The 20,215-nt window shown below is 36.3% G+C and overlaps 1 long non-coding RNA gene across 1 annotated transcript; it reads right to left on the reverse strand.

The window, feature by feature from the left end:
* Positions 1–1,822: 1,822 nt before the first annotated feature.
* LOC123504671 lies at positions 1,823–19,722 on the reverse strand. Its single transcript, XR_006674912.1, has 3 exons — positions 19,047–19,722; positions 6,165–6,311; positions 1,823–3,982 (listed from the first exon to the last, which is right to left on the reverse strand). It is a non-coding gene; the product is annotated as an uncharacterized LOC123504671 (long non-coding RNA).
* Positions 19,723–20,215: the final 493 nt, after the last annotated feature.

The raw sequence follows: 20,215 nt of genomic DNA on the forward strand, positions 1-20,215 counted from the left end.
TCCCTCATCTCATTCCAACACACACACATATGCCAGATGACTTTATACCTTTATTAATAGTACATCAAAATGGCTTACTCGTTCAAGAGTCAAAACTCCACTTGTGAATTGTATTCACATTGATAAAGCCTGTGAAGCACGACTGCAAAATAAAATAAATACAAACTGCAGCACTGACGCGTTCAGTTTGGGCAATCAGACAAGTGATTCCGTAATGTAAACAATGCGTCTTCCAAGATGCACTTGTCTTGTAAGCTGTAAAATACAGTAATTTATCTCTTCAATGGCGTCAATCTCTTTTATAAACAATGTCAAGCCTCGATGCCTAGTCAATTTCTCCAACTCTTTAGTTTCTCCAATCCACTGGGTCATAGTGTTAGTCATTATTAGGCTTACTAGTGTGTATCCCCACAACACTTCTTCCCCTTGCAGAGTTAAGTTTTCCCAGCATACCTCCTTGCAGTTGAAGTCATCCATAAGTGTTACATTCCAACATTCATATATTTTTTTTTTTTAACAATTTCCCCTCTCTCTCAACATTTCTTTATAGTCATTTTGATTCTATGCTTTAGTTTTTGGTGGAACATGTTACTGCGAAATCTCATTTTTTCTATCTTAATTATAATTACTTCTGCCATACCTTCTTCCATATCTACATTATCCACTGCTGTATTCTTCTTAGTCAGTAGCATCACTCCTCCTTTCTTACTATTCCTACATCTTAAACACACACACAATTAATTTACATCTCCAATTTTTGTATTTTCTGCTGGCTCATTTAGTCTAGTTTCTGTAATACCCATGATGTCCCGGATGTCTTGCTGTTTTATCTTATTATGATTATTAACTTTCTGCAATGTTGATATTATTCCTTTTATATTTGTATACACTACTGACCATATAACATTTCTACTTGCATTACTGACTCACCTTATTCTTTCCTTGTCTTTAAACTAACTTTTGTGTCCTTCCTTTCCTTTTTGTATTCGAGATGCTCACTTTTTATTTCTATCACTTCATTTTCCTGTTTCATTACTAACTCTCTTCCTTCTTTTACTTTTTCCTTTAACTTGGCACACTGGGTTTTCAGAGGTGTTGTTTTCCTCTTCCAGTTCATGTTGCCTTTTTTCCAGTTTTATCAGTTGCTTTGACTACTTTCCATGAGGGTATTTTTTCTATGATGCATTTTTATGTACAGCTCTTTGATGTCTTCCTGCAAGGGTACATGTGTGTGTGTGTGTGTCTGAAGTTAGGAGTAGAATATACTTACTTAAATGCACTGAGGACAGCAGGTCACTCAGGATAGTGGGTGCTTGTTGTCCACATATGAAAATAACAATGTCATTACAATTGCTTGAGGCTTATTCTGGGCCAAAATGATTTGGATTAGTTACTGGCTGATTTTATTCTTACAAACATTATTGGACCCTTTGGAACAAGCACAGAGAGAGAGAGAGAGAGAGAGAGAGAGAGAGAGAGAGAGAGAGAGAGAGAGAGAGAGAGAGAGAGAGAGAGAGAGAGAGAGAGAGAGAGAGAGAGAGAGAGAGAGAGAGAGAGAGAGAGAGAGAGAGAGAGAGAGAGAGAGAGAGAGAGAGAGAGAGAGAGAGTGTGTGTGTGTGTGTGTCCAAGTACTGAAGGGGTTAAGATGCTGAAATGGAAGCTATAAGTCTCTCAGTGAGAGAGACTTCTCTCATTTGTAAAATTGTACTTGGGATAAAACAAAGTAAAATTGTACTTGGTTCCCATATTTATTTTGTAAATTTTCTTACAGCTTGTCTGGCTCCAAGTCAAATGGCTCCTACAAGTTTTTCCAAGGACACAAAAACCAACTGTGTGATGTCTCCAGCAAGTTCACCAGTGGATAAAAGCTCCTGCTGTGCAATGTCTTCTTCAGTCTCCCACATGGACGGACATTCTCACAACCTAAGGTCTAATGCAAACTCTCTAGAGGAGGCAAAACCTGATGGTGTAGTACCTAATGGAACTTCTCAAGAGGACTTATCATCTGACTGTCTCACATCTACTGCAAGTTTTCCAAAGAACACAAAATCTGATTATTTATCATCTCCTGCTGGTTCTGAAGGTGACAACACAAAACATGATGACCCTCTAATGTCTTGTACAAGTACTCTGAAAACAAAATCTGACTCCATAACACCTCTTGCAAAATGTTCAGAGGTGACACACTTTCCTGTGTCTTGTAAAAGATATCAAGAGGGGACACAGTCTATCGGTCTATCAGATTCTGAAAGTTGTTCAGAGAAGACACATTCTGCATGTCTTGTGTCTTGTCCAGCGGAGAAACAGAAACCGTCTACCAGTCTGCTGTGTCATAAATGTCCAGAGGAGAAGCCTACCAGTCTGCTGTGTCATAAATGTCCAGAGGAGAAGCAGTCAGTCTGTCAGCTGTGTTTTAAAAGGTGTCAGATCACTCACTGTACATCATGCACTAGCCAAGGTAAATCCCAGACAGAGAGAGAGATTGTCAAATCAAATGAGCTTCGACTTCTCCAGCTTGAAGAAGTGAAAGCACGTAGGAAAATACCCATTAGCATGTTCCCACCAGGAGCTGGGTCACACTTCCGTTTGGCTTATAAAACACTCGGTTTAGGGAAGACTCATCACTTTAAAGATCATGAAGGAGATTGCTCAGCCATTGCAGCTAGTATTGCTCGTGATGGCTCCTTAATCATTACGAGAACTTTGTAGTTTTAGGTATCTTTAGGTTTAGAAATGACCCACACTCTTGGCATTCAGTCCTGTTTGACACCAGTGTGGACGAGCACTGGTTGGGCGAGAGCATTCCTAACATGATAACCTCCTCATGCTTAATGACTTAAGCAGGAAAAGGAAATTATCATGTTCGTAATGCTTTCGCCCAACCAGCACTCTTCCACACTGGTGTCAGACAGGCTTGAAATCCAGTTGCGTAGGTGGTTGCTAAATCTGTGGAACACTCTTAGTGTGTGCTGTTGCAGGTGAATTGCTTGTACAAGATAGTCTTTATGTGGCAGCCTGCATCAGCCAAGACATTTTGTACTTGTTTGGAACAATAGGCTTCCAGCGCTGCCTGCAGGTGGTCACGTGGCCCACCAGTGCTTGGGCCGCTTTTAGAGAGGGAGATTGTCCCTTCTAGTGTTCTTGTGATCATGCTTTTATGGAAGGTTAGCTTTTTACATCCAGACAAAATTGAAATGGAATGTAATAATGCATGATGATGTGTGGAGAAATGCAATCACAAGAGAACACCAGAAGGGACAATCTCCCTCTCTGACAGCAGCCTAAACTCTGATGGGCCATTTGACCCCTCTGCAGGCAGCACTGGGAAGCCCACTGTTCACTCTCAAACAAGTACAAAATGTCTTGGCTGATCCAGGCTGCCAGGTGAGGGTATCACATGCACTGGGTGTTAAGTTAGTAAGTAGACATGCTTCACTTAGTTCACCACTGCCCATTCATAATGAGACTTCCATACTTTGTACCTACTCCCAAGATTGTTCCCTACCCTGCACCTACTCCAATCCTTAGACCACAGGTACTTCCTGTAAGACACTGCATTGGAAGTACTCTGCATCAGCTGGTGTCTGAAGATTGGAGTAGGTGTGGGGTGAAACATCTATGCAGACCATCATTTCATACACTTTCTTGCCACTTCAGAAACCTGTTGAGGAAGAAACAAAGAATACAGGTTGATTGTTAGTGATTGGTACAAGTTAGGTATACTATTTATGAATTCTTGACTTTTATATGCTGAAGTTGTCCAGAAATATTTTGTAGTAAATGAGTATTTTATAAAAAATAAAGAACATCATAAAAACCTGAACTTATTCACCAACATCCACCACTCCATACTGGTCAAGCCAGTGTCTGTGCCATTGGGGTGCTATGTACAAAGCTTAAGCACCAGTGAGTGGGACAGACCAACCAGGCAAGCTGTTGGCCAGCTTCAGAATTCAGGGCAGCAGAGTGGCAAAGTGAAATGCTGTTTCTATGTTTTTAGTTAAAGCATTACTACTGTATGTATAATGAAACTTGCATCAATGAAAAATTTTGTTTATGTAACATGGGTAGCCTATTTTCAGTTATCTTATTATCTGTCTGGTGACCAAGTGTCATCTTTGATGATTCAAGAATTTCATGATGATGATTTATGATGGATCCACAAAAGCATTGTATATTGTTAGGTTTATCTCCACAAAAGCATTTTATATTTTAAATTAAATTATTGTTGAAGTAAACAAAACCTATCTATCGGTCAATTTGTGTGTATTAGGCCTCAGTGATATGATAATGATGCCCTATACTGTCACTAAGGAAAAATAAAACTAGTCACTAAAATCTTATTGTTTAAAAGAAATTAAAGAAATTATTGTATTATCCTAAGTGTGGTGTATAATAATAATCATTATGCCTTATGAGGGCTCCCAAGAATTGCCCTGGACACCATTTAATTTATTTTTAAATTTGAAAGCTTAGTTTAGCTTTGGGAGGAAAGGAAAGTGACACTTATGAGAAATTGAGGCTAGATATGAACATGAAATTAGAATGTGATGTGAAAAAGGCAGGAAAATATAAATCATGTGAGGAAAGGGGAATACAGAATGAAGAGCTAGGGTTATTTAAATAATGTGTAGTGGCTACTGCATACTCTAGTACAATAAAATGAAAATTCACAGAGATCTGTCTATAATATATCCTTCCTTGTAACCATTATCTGCTTGCACCTCAATATGGTAGCTAAATGCAAAAGAACTTTATTAACAAAATGTCCATCCCTGAAACAAAAGTGATAAGCCTTTTAATACAATGGTACAATCAAGAGTACTTATATAATATATGTACGTACATCCAATACTAATAAACAATATAAATCCTTAACCCTTAACACCACACCTATCAATAACCTTTGTTCTTGTATAACAATAGCTATATATCTAGGACACTTGAGGTATCCTGGTTTTCAGAACACTAATTGCTACAGTAACCCTAAATGTAGAGTACCTCATTAATAATACATGTAGATCTATAGTAAAACTCTTGTTCTACATTATAAAGAGGAGGGACAGCCTCAATGGAGTTAGTGGTGTGGCAGGGTTGGTTTCATGATAGCATTTTGATTAATTTCTCTGCAAATGTCCTTATGTGGTGACATGATAGAAACTTTTAAATGAAAAATGCTTGGTTCCACTTTACACACTCCATTGTAACTCAATAATGTCAACTCCATTGTAACTCAATAATGTCAAAGTATATATGAAACAGATATGAATGAATTATGAGTGCAACTGTTAGCTAGGACTGCTGCTGCCACTGTTAATGAAGAAATGCATCCTACATAGTTCTGAACTAATGATACAACAAATTTCCAAGAATGTACTGATACTTATTTTCTCTTCCAAAAAAAATCCTAATCCCATGGTTTTTATTATCAGAGAGTTAGTTCACTGCAGAACATGGCATAAGTAGTGACACTGTCTGCTGGAGGCACACCAATCTTTACCCACATTAACATGTTCCTGCCTCATCCCAGGCAATTCTTGCCAACTAGCAATACTATTGCGGTTTTATTTTATTTACTAATTTTTTACTTAGTTTTACCAGATATGTGAGGCATACACTCGCTGTATTAGAAACAGCTGGTCAAGCCACTGGAGCTTCCTTGCTAGAAAACAAAGTGCAAAGGGTATCCTCAAACTTCATGAATTACTTTCTTGCTGACATTGCTGCAACTTGTGCCATATCTATGACAATAATACTATTCACTTTAATAGTCTTATGCAATAAAAAAATAATAAATAGTTTCATTAAATCCTCAGAAACAATATAATTTCTTTAACTGAAAACCTCATGTAAGTATACCATTCCATGAACAGTGGCAACAGCACTACCATCTCTTGGAACGTACATTTGGCATTGGATTGATTATGCCACTGAAAGAATGACCCACTCTGTCCCAAGACAGAGACATTGGAGGTATTGTGACCCATCTCTGAGGAAGAAAATAAGCTTTTATGGCATTTGAGCACACATGCACAACAGAAAGAGTGCACAAGTTTAAGGAACCTTAAAGTTGGATAAATATAGATATGGAGACAGGTCACTATGAGCCCCGCTCAAACCCTGTAATACATAACTAGGGAAATACACACACTACATAAACTTACCTTAATACTGATGGACAACTCAATATGAATATTTGTTGGTGTTGGAGAGTAAGGTGGTGGTGGAAGCACATCAGCATAGCTAATCAGCAACACCTATTGCTGGCGGTGGAAGCACAGCAACACAGCTAACCATCAATACCTATGCACCTGTACATTCATACATGTAAAGAAAATTAACAATAAGTAAATAAAAAAAATATATATATATATATATATATATATATATATATATATATATATATATATATATATATATATATATATATATATATATATATATATATATATATATATATATATATATATATATATATATATATATATATATATATATATATATATATATATATATATATATATATATATATATATATATATATATATATATATATATATATATATATATATATATATATATATATATATATATATATATATATATATATATATATATATATATATATATATATATATATATATATATATATATATATATATATATATATATATATATATATATATATATATATATATATATATATATATATATATATATATATATATATATATATATATATATATATATATATATATATATATATATATATATATATATATATATATATATATATATATATATATATATATATATATATATATATATATATATATATATATATATATATATATATATATATATATATATATATATATATATATATATATATATATATATATATATATATATATATATATATATATATATATATATATATATATATATATATATATATATATATATATATATATATATATATATATATATATATATATATATATATATATATATATATATATATATATATATATATATATATATATATATATATATATATATATATATATATATATATATATATATATATATATATATATATATATATATATATATATATATATATATATTCATATATATATATATATATATATATATATATATATATATATATATATATATATATATATATATATATATATATATATATATATATATATATATATATATATATATATATATATATATATATATATATATATATATATATATATATATATATATATATATATATATATATATATATATATATATATATATATATATATATATATATATATATATATATATATATATATATATATATATATATATATATATATATATATATATATATATATATATATATATATATATATATATATATATATATATATATATATATATATATATATATATATATATATATATATATATATATATATATATATATATATATATATATATATATATATATATATATATATATATATATATATATATATATATATATATATATATATATATATATATATATATATATATATATATATATATATATATATATATATATATATATATATATATATATATATATATATATATATATATATATATATATATATATATATATATATATATATATATATATATATATATATATATATATATATATATATATATATATATATATATATATATATATATATATATATATATATATATATATATATATATATATATATATATATTCATATATATATATATATATATATATATATATATATATATATATATATATATATATATATATATATATATATATATATATATATATATATATATATATATATATATATATATATATATATATATATATATATATATATATATATATATATATATATATATATATATATATATATATATATATATATATATATATATATATATATATATATATATATATATATATATATATATATATATATATATATATATATATATATATATATATATATATATATATATATATATATATATATATATATATATATATATATATATATATATATATATATATATATATATATATATATATATATATATATATATATATATATATATATATATATATATATATATATATATATATATATATATATATATATATATATATATATATATATATATATATATATATATATATATATATATATATATATATATATATATATATATATATATATATATATATATATATATATATATATATATATATATATATATATATATATATATATATATATATATATATATATATATATATATATATATATATATATATATATATATATATATATATATATATATATATATATATATATATATATATATATATATATATATATATATATATATATATATATATATATATATATATATATATATATATATATATATATATATATATATATATATATATATATATATATATATATATATATATATATATATATATATATATATATATATATATATATATATATATATATATATATATATATATATATATATATATATATATATATATATATATATATATATATATATATATATATATATATATATATATATATATATATATATATATATATATATATATATATATATATATATATATATATATATATATATATATATATATATATATAATTAAAAGTGATACTTAACTCAGCGTTAGCTATTTTCTTTAATAAGCTCTCTTTCTGTCTAAGAAGTGTCTTCTCTTTAGTGATTATATTGATTTTCCTGTAGGATATCATCTTCACCAGATTGCAATTTGGGGTCCTAGACCCTTCTTCAATGGCTATGGAGGTAGAAGTCACTTCAGTGGTTGAGGTGAGTATGGCAGCATAAGTTTCATGAGTTTATTAAGAAAGTGTATATACAATAGGAGGAGGGAGGGTGAAGGTATGCCTTTCCCGGGGGAAAACCACCCGTACTGTTGTGATGTTATGGGAGGCGTTAATGGAAACAATGCTATTTACAAAAATATAAGTTACAATATTGTGAAATATAGGTTTAGAGGTAAATTATTTACAGTATATAGATTAGAGTCTCAAATTTTTATGTAAAGAGTTATCCAGAGATGAATTTCTTGATACACAAAGGCATACAGGAAAACTCATACAATGAAGAATGATTAGTCAATAAAGCACTGCAAACACTATTTCACTACAAAGCACTAAAAATGTCACTCTGGTAGTCTGCCTTTTCTCTTCGGTGGTATCTGGACACAAATCTTGAGGTGGGGGGGGAGGCGATGGTGTATAACCCTTCTCCTGGGGGAGAATGCACCTTCGGTGGCAGATGGAAGGCAGGGTCCTTTCATTCCTGTTAGTGAGGTGCAGAAGTTCTTCCAGCTGTCTGGAGCGAGCCAGGATGGAAACTGCCTCCGTCATCAGTGTTGGTCCTTTCAGACGTGTTGAAGGGGTCTTCTGTCTTCCCTGGGGTGAAGGGAAGGGGACATGGGACCCCTTATGCTGGTTGGACCGTCGGTGGGGCGCAGATGTTTCTCCTGCCCTCTGGAGCGAGTCGGGGCGAGCTGTGACCTGACACACCCATCAGCCCTGGTCTTCCGGCGCATTGCTGGCAGGGTCCTGTCCCTTCCCAAGGGAGACAGGTAGGCGACACTGACCCTCCATTGTTCCCTTTGTCACAGTACATATGACAGCAGTATAGCACGTGCTATACTCATATGGTTGGCTGGTGGCTGAGCATGGTCAGCTTGGCCTCTGATTGGCTGTATGCAGGTGTGTTCATACTTGGGAGCGCTTGTATATCTAAGTTTTGTATGTTGAGGTTTGGCTTCAAGTTTTTAATGTAAAGGGCTTCTATGATGGAGAGGTGTCTATTATCTTTGCAGCTCGTGATTACTTCTGTGTTTTGTTTCACATATAACCTGCTTCTTATATATTAGCATTTACTATGCTCCCTATTACCCAGCCGTCTATTCTACTTTCAAAACTTTCGTCGTATTCCATCCTGGTAACCCCTGGTAACTTACAGCAACGCCATCTCCCTCAGCCCTCATCACCTTTTTCCTCGGCCTCACTTGTTGTCAGGAGAGTCTGTGTTTCGTCTGGATGAAGGAGAGTCCTTGGGAGTGCCCACAATGATCCACACTGTATGTATTGTCTGCCGTGATGGTTTCTGTGATGTAAACAACAGATGTCGGGAGTGTGCTGAGTGGAGTCCCAGGCGGGTGCTCAGTTCCCGTAAGTACCAACAGACTTTACAGAAGAGGCGAGACTATAAAGCTAGGAAGAAAGCCTCTAACCCTTCAGGCCAGTCTCAGGAGCTTTTTGCCAAATGTTCTGATTCTCGTGGCATGGTCCTGTCTCCCACGGCTTCAGGATCAGACAGGGATTCGGTACCTGGATCAGTGGGACCTGAGGATTCGATTTTTCAGATTCCGGGATCCAAAGTGTCTCCTTGGGATAAGTCAAGTTTTTTCAAGGGGTTGGCTGCTTTCCTCGTGTTTCAGGAAGGCAGTAAATATGTTTCCTTCCCTGATATGGTTTCAGCTATGGTGTCTAAGGAAGTAGAGGACAGGTTAGCTCCTAATACTGCGTCTCTTACAGCTGCCCCCTCGCTCTCGGTTCAAGGTGCGGTGCAGTCCGCTACCAACCCCCCTCCCGGCCTCGGCGCAAGGCAGAGTGTGAAGTCACTCCTAGCTGACATGCTGGCGGGGGGTAACCGAGAGCAGGAGAGGCCCGGGGATGAGTTAGGATTAGATCAGGCTGTCCCTCCGCTGGATCCAGGGGGGGAATGCTCTAGGACCCCTAAGGATCATCCATGGAGGATCAAGCGATCCTGTCCTGAGGTGAAGGGAGATTTGGATCCTTCACATTTAGGATCTCCTTCAGGACGGGGTCAGGGCAAGAATAGGCGTGTGTGTCCTGTACAACGCCTCCGCCCACAGACCCTGGGTGAGGGTCCAGCTGCGCAACTCCAGGGTGCTTTGACTGAGGACTCAGTCAAGCCCACACAGCTTGAGAAAGGTGTGATCCATGCCATGCTTCCCGCCCCTTCTCGGTCCACAAGGCACACAGGAGCGCCAGGTACAGATGTAACCTATGTCTCTTTCCACCATGAACAGTTTCACCCTGTTGCCCCTCACCCTGAGGCAACAGGATCTGTTCTAGGATCACTCCAGGATCCATGATCTTTTCTGCACACTAGAACCCGAGGTCCATCAGGAGATCCAGGGTTGCCAGGTGTCCCCTCTTCTGGATACTTTTGAGGATCACGGCCTAGATTCTTCTGAGGAGGAAGCTGACACAAGGGTTAACAGAGAGCCTGTTTCCCCTCCGATCTTTCAATCCATGATGGAATATATTGCCCAGTGTTTTCCGGAGGCTCTTGGATATGCGGAAGGATCTCATCGCCCAGTGCCCCCAGGGAAAGTCAGGATGGTGGAGGATAAACGCATCCGCTTCACTAGGGCACAGCCAATGGATTTTCTCTACAGGCCGCCACCAAAGCTCTTCGTTGTGCTAATGAAGGCTCCCGGCCATCACTTGCTCGCTACCCTTCCGGCCGGTACAGGAGGATCTATGGGGTCAGTGGACATGAGTTTGCTGGGAAAGCAGCCAAACTCAACACAGACTTAGCCCTCGCCCTCACCACTAAGGGTAAAGACCCGCAGGTGGTGGTACAGCATGCAGATATGTCTCGCCTGGAAGGTATCTTAGCACACCAACGTGAGGCACAGAATTTTCTGTTTTGGGCTATTGGCGCCTTTTACACACTGGTTTCCTCTTTACAACCAGATCAAGAGGAGAAGCTCTTAGCTGATCCGTCTGATCCATCTGTGTGCATCACTGGGAATCCAGGTAAACTGGGAAAAGTCATCGCTTTCACTCTCCCAAACAAGGATTTATTAGGGGATGGAGATTCGCTCTCCTCTTTTGAAGGTTTTCCCGACACAGAAACGACAAGAGAATCTACATCAAATCAAGACTTTCCTAAGTGTTCAGTCCCCTCCAGCAAAGGCTTGGATAGCCCTCCTAGGCCACATGTCCTCTCTGCTGCATCTAGTTCCTGGGGCAAGACAGAGGATGCGCAGCCTTCAATTTTGCCTTTCCCAATTCTGGGATCGCCAGTCCGACGGAGACGACCTTCCAGTTCCTTGGGATTTTGAAATCCTGGACGATCTTCAGTAGTGGACACTGGACCACAATCTTCGGTTGGGACAGTCCCTTCAGTTAGCTTCCCTGGACGTTTGTCTGTACACAGATGCTTCCACCGTCGGCTGGGGAGCGTCAATTCTACACAATTCAGTGAGCGGTGTGTGGGCTACTCATGAGCTCTCTTTACACATCAACCCTCTAGAACTCAAACCTATACGTCTCGGCCTTCTGCACTTCAAGGAACATGTCGGAGGACAGACGGTGGCAGTGTTCTCCGACAATGCCACAGCCCTGTCGTATCTGGCAAAAGGCGGCGGGACTCGTTCAGGAAGCCTCAATCCCGAGGCTCAAGTAATCTTACAGTGGGCGGAGGATCATGCCGTCCAAATCCTTACCCAATTCGTGAAGGGCTCAGAAGACAGGATCAGATCATCTCCACAGAGTGGACTCTCCACCAGGAGGTTTGCAATCTCCTGTGGAGGCTTTGGAGTTATCCCACGGTGGACCTGTTTGCAACGAGGCTCAACTTCAGGCTACCAAACTTCATCTCCCTGTTTCGGGATCCAATGGCAGTAGCTACAGACGCCTTTCTGTACAATTGGGATCATCAAGATCTTTATGCCTTCCCACTGATCAGGAAGGTGCTCAACAAGCTGAGAATGGCACGTCAAACAAACGTTATTCTGATTGTTCCGTTTTGGCCACAGAGGGAATGGTTCCCAGACCTCATACAGGCCTCAGTAGACACTCCCAGGCGCCTCCCGCAGCGCAGAGATCTACTTCGTCAGACTCATCTTGAGTGTAACCACCTAGCCTCATGGTGACAAATCAGTCAAGGCTGTACGTTCATCAAGCTCTCTGCCCCATGCTCACCACCTTATCCACTATGCCACCGCGTGGAAACTGTCAAGTGAATCCTTCGTCACAGAGGCTATTCCTCCCGAGTTACGGAATTCCTGGCAAAATCTAAAAGACCTTCCACTATTATGAATTACCAATACAAGTGGAAAAGGTTTCGAGTGGTGCAAGAGAGAAGGTCACACGGTCTCTAATCCCACCAGCCAGAAGATTGCAGATTTTTTGGTCTTTCTTAGACAGGATTGCAGGATGTCAGTCACTGCCATTAAAGGCTACAAGGCCATGCTCAATGGAGTGTTTGCCCTTAAAGTCTTTGATCTTTCTACCGACCCAGTTCTCCGCGAAATCATAAAGACTTGTTCAAGGCAAGTCCAACGCCCATCTTGGAAGCAGCCTGTTGGAAGACCCACTCAGTCTTTGTGGACTACTATCTCTGTGACATCCAACGGCAGGAAGGAGATGTCTCTGCCCTTGGCCCGGTAATTGCTGCTGGGGATTTAGTGGGACCACTACCTCTTTAATGGACTCTTCCAAGACTTAGAAAGGAGACCAGAAGTCCCAACCACTGCCTGGTCATGGTCTCCTTCTCACTCTCCAGTCTCCAACCCTCATAGGTGAGACCAGTGTCTTTTTGTGGACCCTTTCACCCTTCGGCATATTCCACCCTTATGGCATGACCCACCACCTATAATGTGGAAATCTGCTAATATATAAAAAGCAGGTTATATGTGAAACAAATACCATTTTTAGACATAAAATGTATTTTTTCACTTATCTGCTTCTTATATACATACCCACCCATCCTCCCCACTACTTGCCAATGCTTCAAAAAAGAATGACGTGGCGGGCTGAGGGAGACGGTGTTGCCGTAAGTTACCAGGGGTTACCAGGGTGGAATACGACGAAAGTTTTGAATGTAGAATAGACGGCTGGGTAATAGGGAGCATTGTAAATGCTTATATATGAGCAGGAGGTAAGTGAAAAAAATACATTTTATATCTAAAAATGGCATTTTTTCTATGTATTGTCTTAAGTTGGTCTTGTGTGCTTGTTTTAAGTGGTTCTTGGGTGTGCCTGATGTGAGTTGGTAGCCGAGTCTTCTGCTCAATCACATTGTCATCATGCCAATATAGGTTGATTGAAGGGCTGCACAGTTTCCTTGGCTGCAAGTGAACCTATATACAACATGAAACTGCTGCATTTTTTCTTTTTCTGGTGGTAGGCTGTTTCAAAGTAGGATATGGCTGGTTCTCTTACTCTTGTAATAGAAGGTGAGGATTAATTTCTTCTCAGGGTTTGTTGGTGTTACATTTTTCTTGATGATTTTCTGTATTATTCTTTCGCTCTCTTTATAAGTTGTTGAGAAGTGTGCCTTTAAGTATATCTTGATGCTTTCTTTTACTTTATGCCATTCGTCCATTATTCTCTTGACTTGTTTGTTTATTTTTTCTGCGCTGAATCCGTTGTTGAGGAGTACATTGGTAAATCGAGTAATCTCCTCATGGACATCCTTTCACCTGCTGCAGTGTGTGATGGCTCTTCTTATATAGGCTGCAACAATCTTGTCTTTGTAGCACTGGGGACACTTGCTTCTTCCATTTAGACATTGCCCCATGATAGTCAGCTTGGTGTACACATTGGTTTTGAAATCTTCCCCAGTTTGTGTGATTAGTAAGTCGATAAACGGCATTTTTCCTTCAGTGCTCCTTTCTATGATGAGTTTGAGTCTGGAGGTCTCTTGCAGGCAGGTATGTAAATGTTCTATTTCTTGTACATGTTGAGTCTTGATGAAGATGCTATCGATGTATCGCCAGTAGATGTCTGGTTTGCTGATTTTTCTAAAGACTTCATCTACAGAGCCCATGGAGAAATTTGCTAGGAGCACTCCTAGTGGAGAGCTCATGAAGACATCATCAACTTGTTGGTATTTCTGGCCACGGGGACAAGTGAAAGGTGCCTCTTTTGTGCAGCATTGTAATAGGTCACGTAAAACTTCAGGGATGTCTAGGGGCAGGGTGGCATCATTGTAATAGGCCACGTAAAACTTCTTCAGGGATGTCTAGGGGCAAGGTGGCATCATTGTTGTACTCTTTCGATGATGTAGTTGATGATGCAGTCTACAGGAACATTACTGAAGAGTGACTGTACGTTAAGTGAAGCGATTATTCCTTTAGTGTTGTTGGTCTTCAGGATATCCATAACATCTGTGGCAGAGGTCAGGCTGTATGTTGCGGGGACGTATGGTGTGAGTATCTTGCATAGCTTCTTTGCGATGTTATAGGTAGGAGTAGGAATTTGTGATATGATGGGTCTGAGCTCGTTTCCTGGTTTGTGGGTATTTACTGTAAGTACCATAACAGTAATCCATTCCATATTCTCTGGTTATTTTGCTGAACTTGATGCTTTTGCTTGTGCTGTTGTTTTTGTTGATTAATTTATTTGGCTTCTTGAGGGTTTCAATTGGGTCTTTGTTAATTTTGGTGTATTTTTATTCGTCTGCTAAAATGGTGTCAATCTTGTACGGGTACTCGGTGTTATCCATGAGTACGTAGTCTTCAGCTTTCTTGATGGTAATGCTGGGATCTGCATTTAGCTCCTTAGCAGCTTGTACATGTCTTGCTTCGATGATGTTGCTGTTAAAGCCATCTCTAATTTTTTATAATTCTGCGATGATCTCTTGTTTAAAAGTTGTTTTTTTCAGTGATCTCTTGTTTCTTAGCTGGAGAGTATACGTCATCAATGAGTATTTCACACTCTACTCTCTTCTGGAGTTTGTTTGGTTTGGAAAGGATGTAACAGTTGAGGCCAAAGTTCAGTAACTCTTCTTGGTCTGGAGTGAGTATATTGTCAGTAAGGTGTATCCCTTACTTGGTCTTAGGTGCTTAATTCCTCCACCATTTAGGTTAGCCAGTTTCTTCTGATTAGCTTTGAGAGTGGTACTGCAATGTTGGTCTATAATTTCTTTAAGTGCAGCATCTAAATTCTTTTTTATTTGCTCATCTATATTTATTGCAGTCCAACTCTCTTGTATATAGTGGTATTGTGTTTTTAAATCGGATAATATTGTTTGAAGCTCCTTCATTTCTTCATAAACTCCTTTTCTTCATTATATATATATATATATATATATATATATATATATATATATATATATATATATATATATATATATATATATATATATATATATATATATATATATATATATATATATATATATATATATATATATATATATATATATATATATATATATATATATATATATATATATATATATATATATATATATATATATATATATATATATATATATATATATATATATATATATATATATATATATATATATATATATATATATATATATATATATATATATATATATATATATATATATATATATATATATATATATATATATATATATATATATATATATATATATATATATATATATATATATATATATATATATATATATATATATATATATATATATATATATATATATATATATATATATATATATATATATATATATATATATATACACACACACACACACACACACACTATATGTATGTGTCATTCATTCACTCAAACTTAAGAAAAATGAACACATGGATATGTTATGTGGAATACATAAAAGTAGGTATACTACAATCAATGTATAAACTAAACATCTCAACTAACTATACTAAACGTACACAAATTTGTTTGATAGAAGTAAATGGCAGTTAAGGAAAGACAATGGGTTGAAGTTTGCATACTTGCAGAACACCAGAGAATAACTAACTGTGACAGTGTTCCCCACAGCACACATTGTACAATTTTTCCCTCCTCAGTGGCAGCACCAGGAAATTTTCATTGGGAGGCCTGACGGGGAACCAGCGTAAAATGTGGAGGGGCTTCACCAAATGTCATTGAAGAGAAGTACTGATTGTAGATTGGCAATTGCTATGTATAGATACTAAGGTACATTTCACAACACCTGTACTCTTTGAAAATGCCCACAGAAATGCATGAAACAAAGGAAATGCAGAATAATGTACATTCAGCATTAATTAACATTTATGTGAAAGCCACTATCAAAAGAAATAATGTATACAGACATATGTAAACCAGTATTTAACATAGCAGGAAAGGATGATTCTATGTAAAGCTGATACAATCTGAGGAAGAATAGTGAAGTTAGAGCAAGGCAAACAACACAAGAACTTTAGATTGTTAGCTACTTTAAAACTAAGCGCCTGTTCTGGTGATTGGCAGCAAATGTGTCTATAATAGCATCAATGTTCAGCTTTTTGACTCTCCTACAACTAATTGATATTACAGCTAGGTTAGTAATAATGGTGGGGCTGTGATGGGGTTTGGCTCATCTGATGGGGGTCAAGCCTCCACCCCCCCACCAAGACCCTGTTTGGCGCTGCCACCGTTTCTCCTATTCCTTTCCTTGTACTCCCTTTCCTCCCTATGCAGTGCGTTTTCTTTTTTCCACCTCTTCCTTCAACACGCACACACATACACAAATGGGCAAGCATCTTAATGTGTAGCCTCTGTTCACCTAGCAGCAAGGTAAGGGGTTCTGGCCTTGCTTTCCCGGTGTGTGCTATGAGTGTGTTGTGGTTTCAGTCCTACCTGAAGATCGGTCTATGAGCTCTGAGGTCAGTCCGTAATGGGGAAGGCTGACTGGGTGAGCAGCAGACGGCCGTGGTTAATCAAATGCATACACCGAAGCAAACTTTTGCAATAATTTTGCAAAACCTTTGAATGAAGAAAAATAGGTATATCCTACCACTAGCACCTCAACTATTTTTAAAATACCCTCTTTCCCCTCAGTAAGCTTGAGGGGCACATGAGGAATTGGAGTTTTCAGGGAGAAGACAAATGTAGCAAAATTCATCTCCCAAAAAAGTCTATGAACTCCCTTAGACTAAACTAGCTGGAGGGCTGTTCCCCAAACCCCTCCCCCTAGGGTCATTACCCTAACCTAAATGGCTCCTAGCAGGACGGGCTGCGCCCCTCCCCAAGCCCATCCTAGACTAGCTGGAGGCCTACACCCCCCCTTCAGATGCCTCCTAAGGTCTTTACCCTAAGCTAACCAAACTTAACCTAAACGTCATCTAGCAGGGGGGGCCTGCGCTCTCCCAGAAACCCTCTCTAGACTAGCCAGGGGGGCTGTGTTCCCCTGGTTACTAAAAAAAAACCAAAAAACCTAATTTTAACCTATATACAAAATGTAGCGAAGCATTGGCAACGCTGTTCACCAATAACAGCAAGTAGACTCACCACAGCCACTCTCTCCTAAAAGGTTGACAGGATGCTGCGTGCTGTAGGCATTCAAGGAAATCACAAAAATGTCTGGTAGTATCTGATATTACTCACAATTTGGAAAGCAAAATGAACGCGTGATGCACACACAGTCGAACTCTTGCGTTTTCCGGTGGCGATGATAGAACTTTGAAAAAAAAAAAAAAAAAAATGAACTCAACCTGAAGTGGGCGAGCGTCTCTATGGTAAAAGCAACTTACCAACTGGTAGTCTAGAACCTGGCGTGTTTCACCCTCTCGCGAGAAACAAATGCAATACTATGTAAGTAACTCTTAGCATGGCAGGCTCTCAACGGACGTCTGTGATTGGGGTTGTCTTGATACGTCGTTTAAAGCATATCCAGCGGCTAAGATGAAAATGTAACAACGGAGGGGAGGGAGGGTGAGAGGGGAAGGAATCAAGGAAAAGATGAAAAAAAAAACATGTGATTGTAATTAATTGATGTAGTTCCGTTCTGTGGCGATTCTCAGCCACCACAGTAGCGCCAACACACACAGCCAAACCTACCACCCTGTCCGCCATGAAAGTGAGATGAAGGCCTTGGTGAGGGAGAAAACGCAACTTTCATTTATGTAGGCACTTTACACGAACTCATAAATATAACATGGAAAAACATACCTGGGCATTTTTGAATAAATTGTGTCCTTGACGTCGACACACGCAGCAGCCACCTTTGCTCCAGCGCGGCGGTTCCTCCGACTAGTTAGCCCAATGGCTGATCCTCTCGCTGCCAGTTGATTCGGATGTCTGAACGGGGCTCTTCATTTGTGGTTTCAGGTATTTACTTGGAAAACTTATCATTTGTGGTTTCAGGTATTTACCTGGAAAACTTATATCTATATATTTTTTTATATATTATTCACATACTTTCAGTGACAACACTGGTGCTACGAACATCGAGATGCGAGATTTCACTTTTTGTATTAACAAAGGATCGACCTATCCAATCAATTCTTCTAGTACAACGTGTTCATTGGAACAGAGGCTAGGTAACAGAGATTCGAAAACATATTGTATTCATTTTCTTAATGTTTTTTTTCTTTTAAACTGCCATCTCAAAAGTGACATAAGGTGTTTAACAATTTATATTTTATAGAATGGTGAACTTGAGAGCTCTTAACTCAGCGGCGCCACAGTGTTGCATCACTGGCCTCTAAAGATCTCCGTAATTATATCCCAACTAAACTATATTCGTGCAAACAGCTCTCTGTCAACTAATTAAGCCAATAAACGTCTTAGCATAAATTGGAGAACTGAAAAGATCACCATAGTTTATATACTCCCTTGAAAACAAAGCTGTATTTTTTGTTTAGTCTTGGAACACAAGTTTAATAGTTTTTCCTCAAAAAAAAAAAAAAAAAAAAAAGCCCAAACGAGTTTCAGCTCTCCCTCCAGAACCATCCAAGTTATATTCAGGTTCTAGAAACGTAGCAAATCTTAACCCATTCTTTTACAAGATGTATTTTATCGTAAGGTTCAGGTAAAGCGCAGATTATATGTGCTTGCCGTGTTATATGATAAACAATCTGACTTGACTTGCAGAAAAATATAACTATAGTTATCTATATTTCTGATGCTAAGTTCTATGCGATGATAATGTAACAAGGCTTCTTGCATGACTGTAGGAAAGTGAAGAAGTAATCAGGGCTACTTTAGGGCATGGCAGGGAGCCTTGACTGGTGATAGCCTCTACATAGAAGTGCCCCATTTAGTACTTCTGTAATAACAATCAGAAATGCTACTCCGATACCCTCTCAAAAAATTCTGGGATGAGAAACAAGGAGGGA

The sequence above is a fragment of the Portunus trituberculatus genome, chromosome 16 (genome assembly GCF_017591435.1).
Source record: "Portunus trituberculatus isolate SZX2019 chromosome 16, ASM1759143v1, whole genome shotgun sequence".
NCBI lineage: Eukaryota > Metazoa > Arthropoda > Malacostraca > Decapoda > Portunidae > Portunus > Portunus trituberculatus.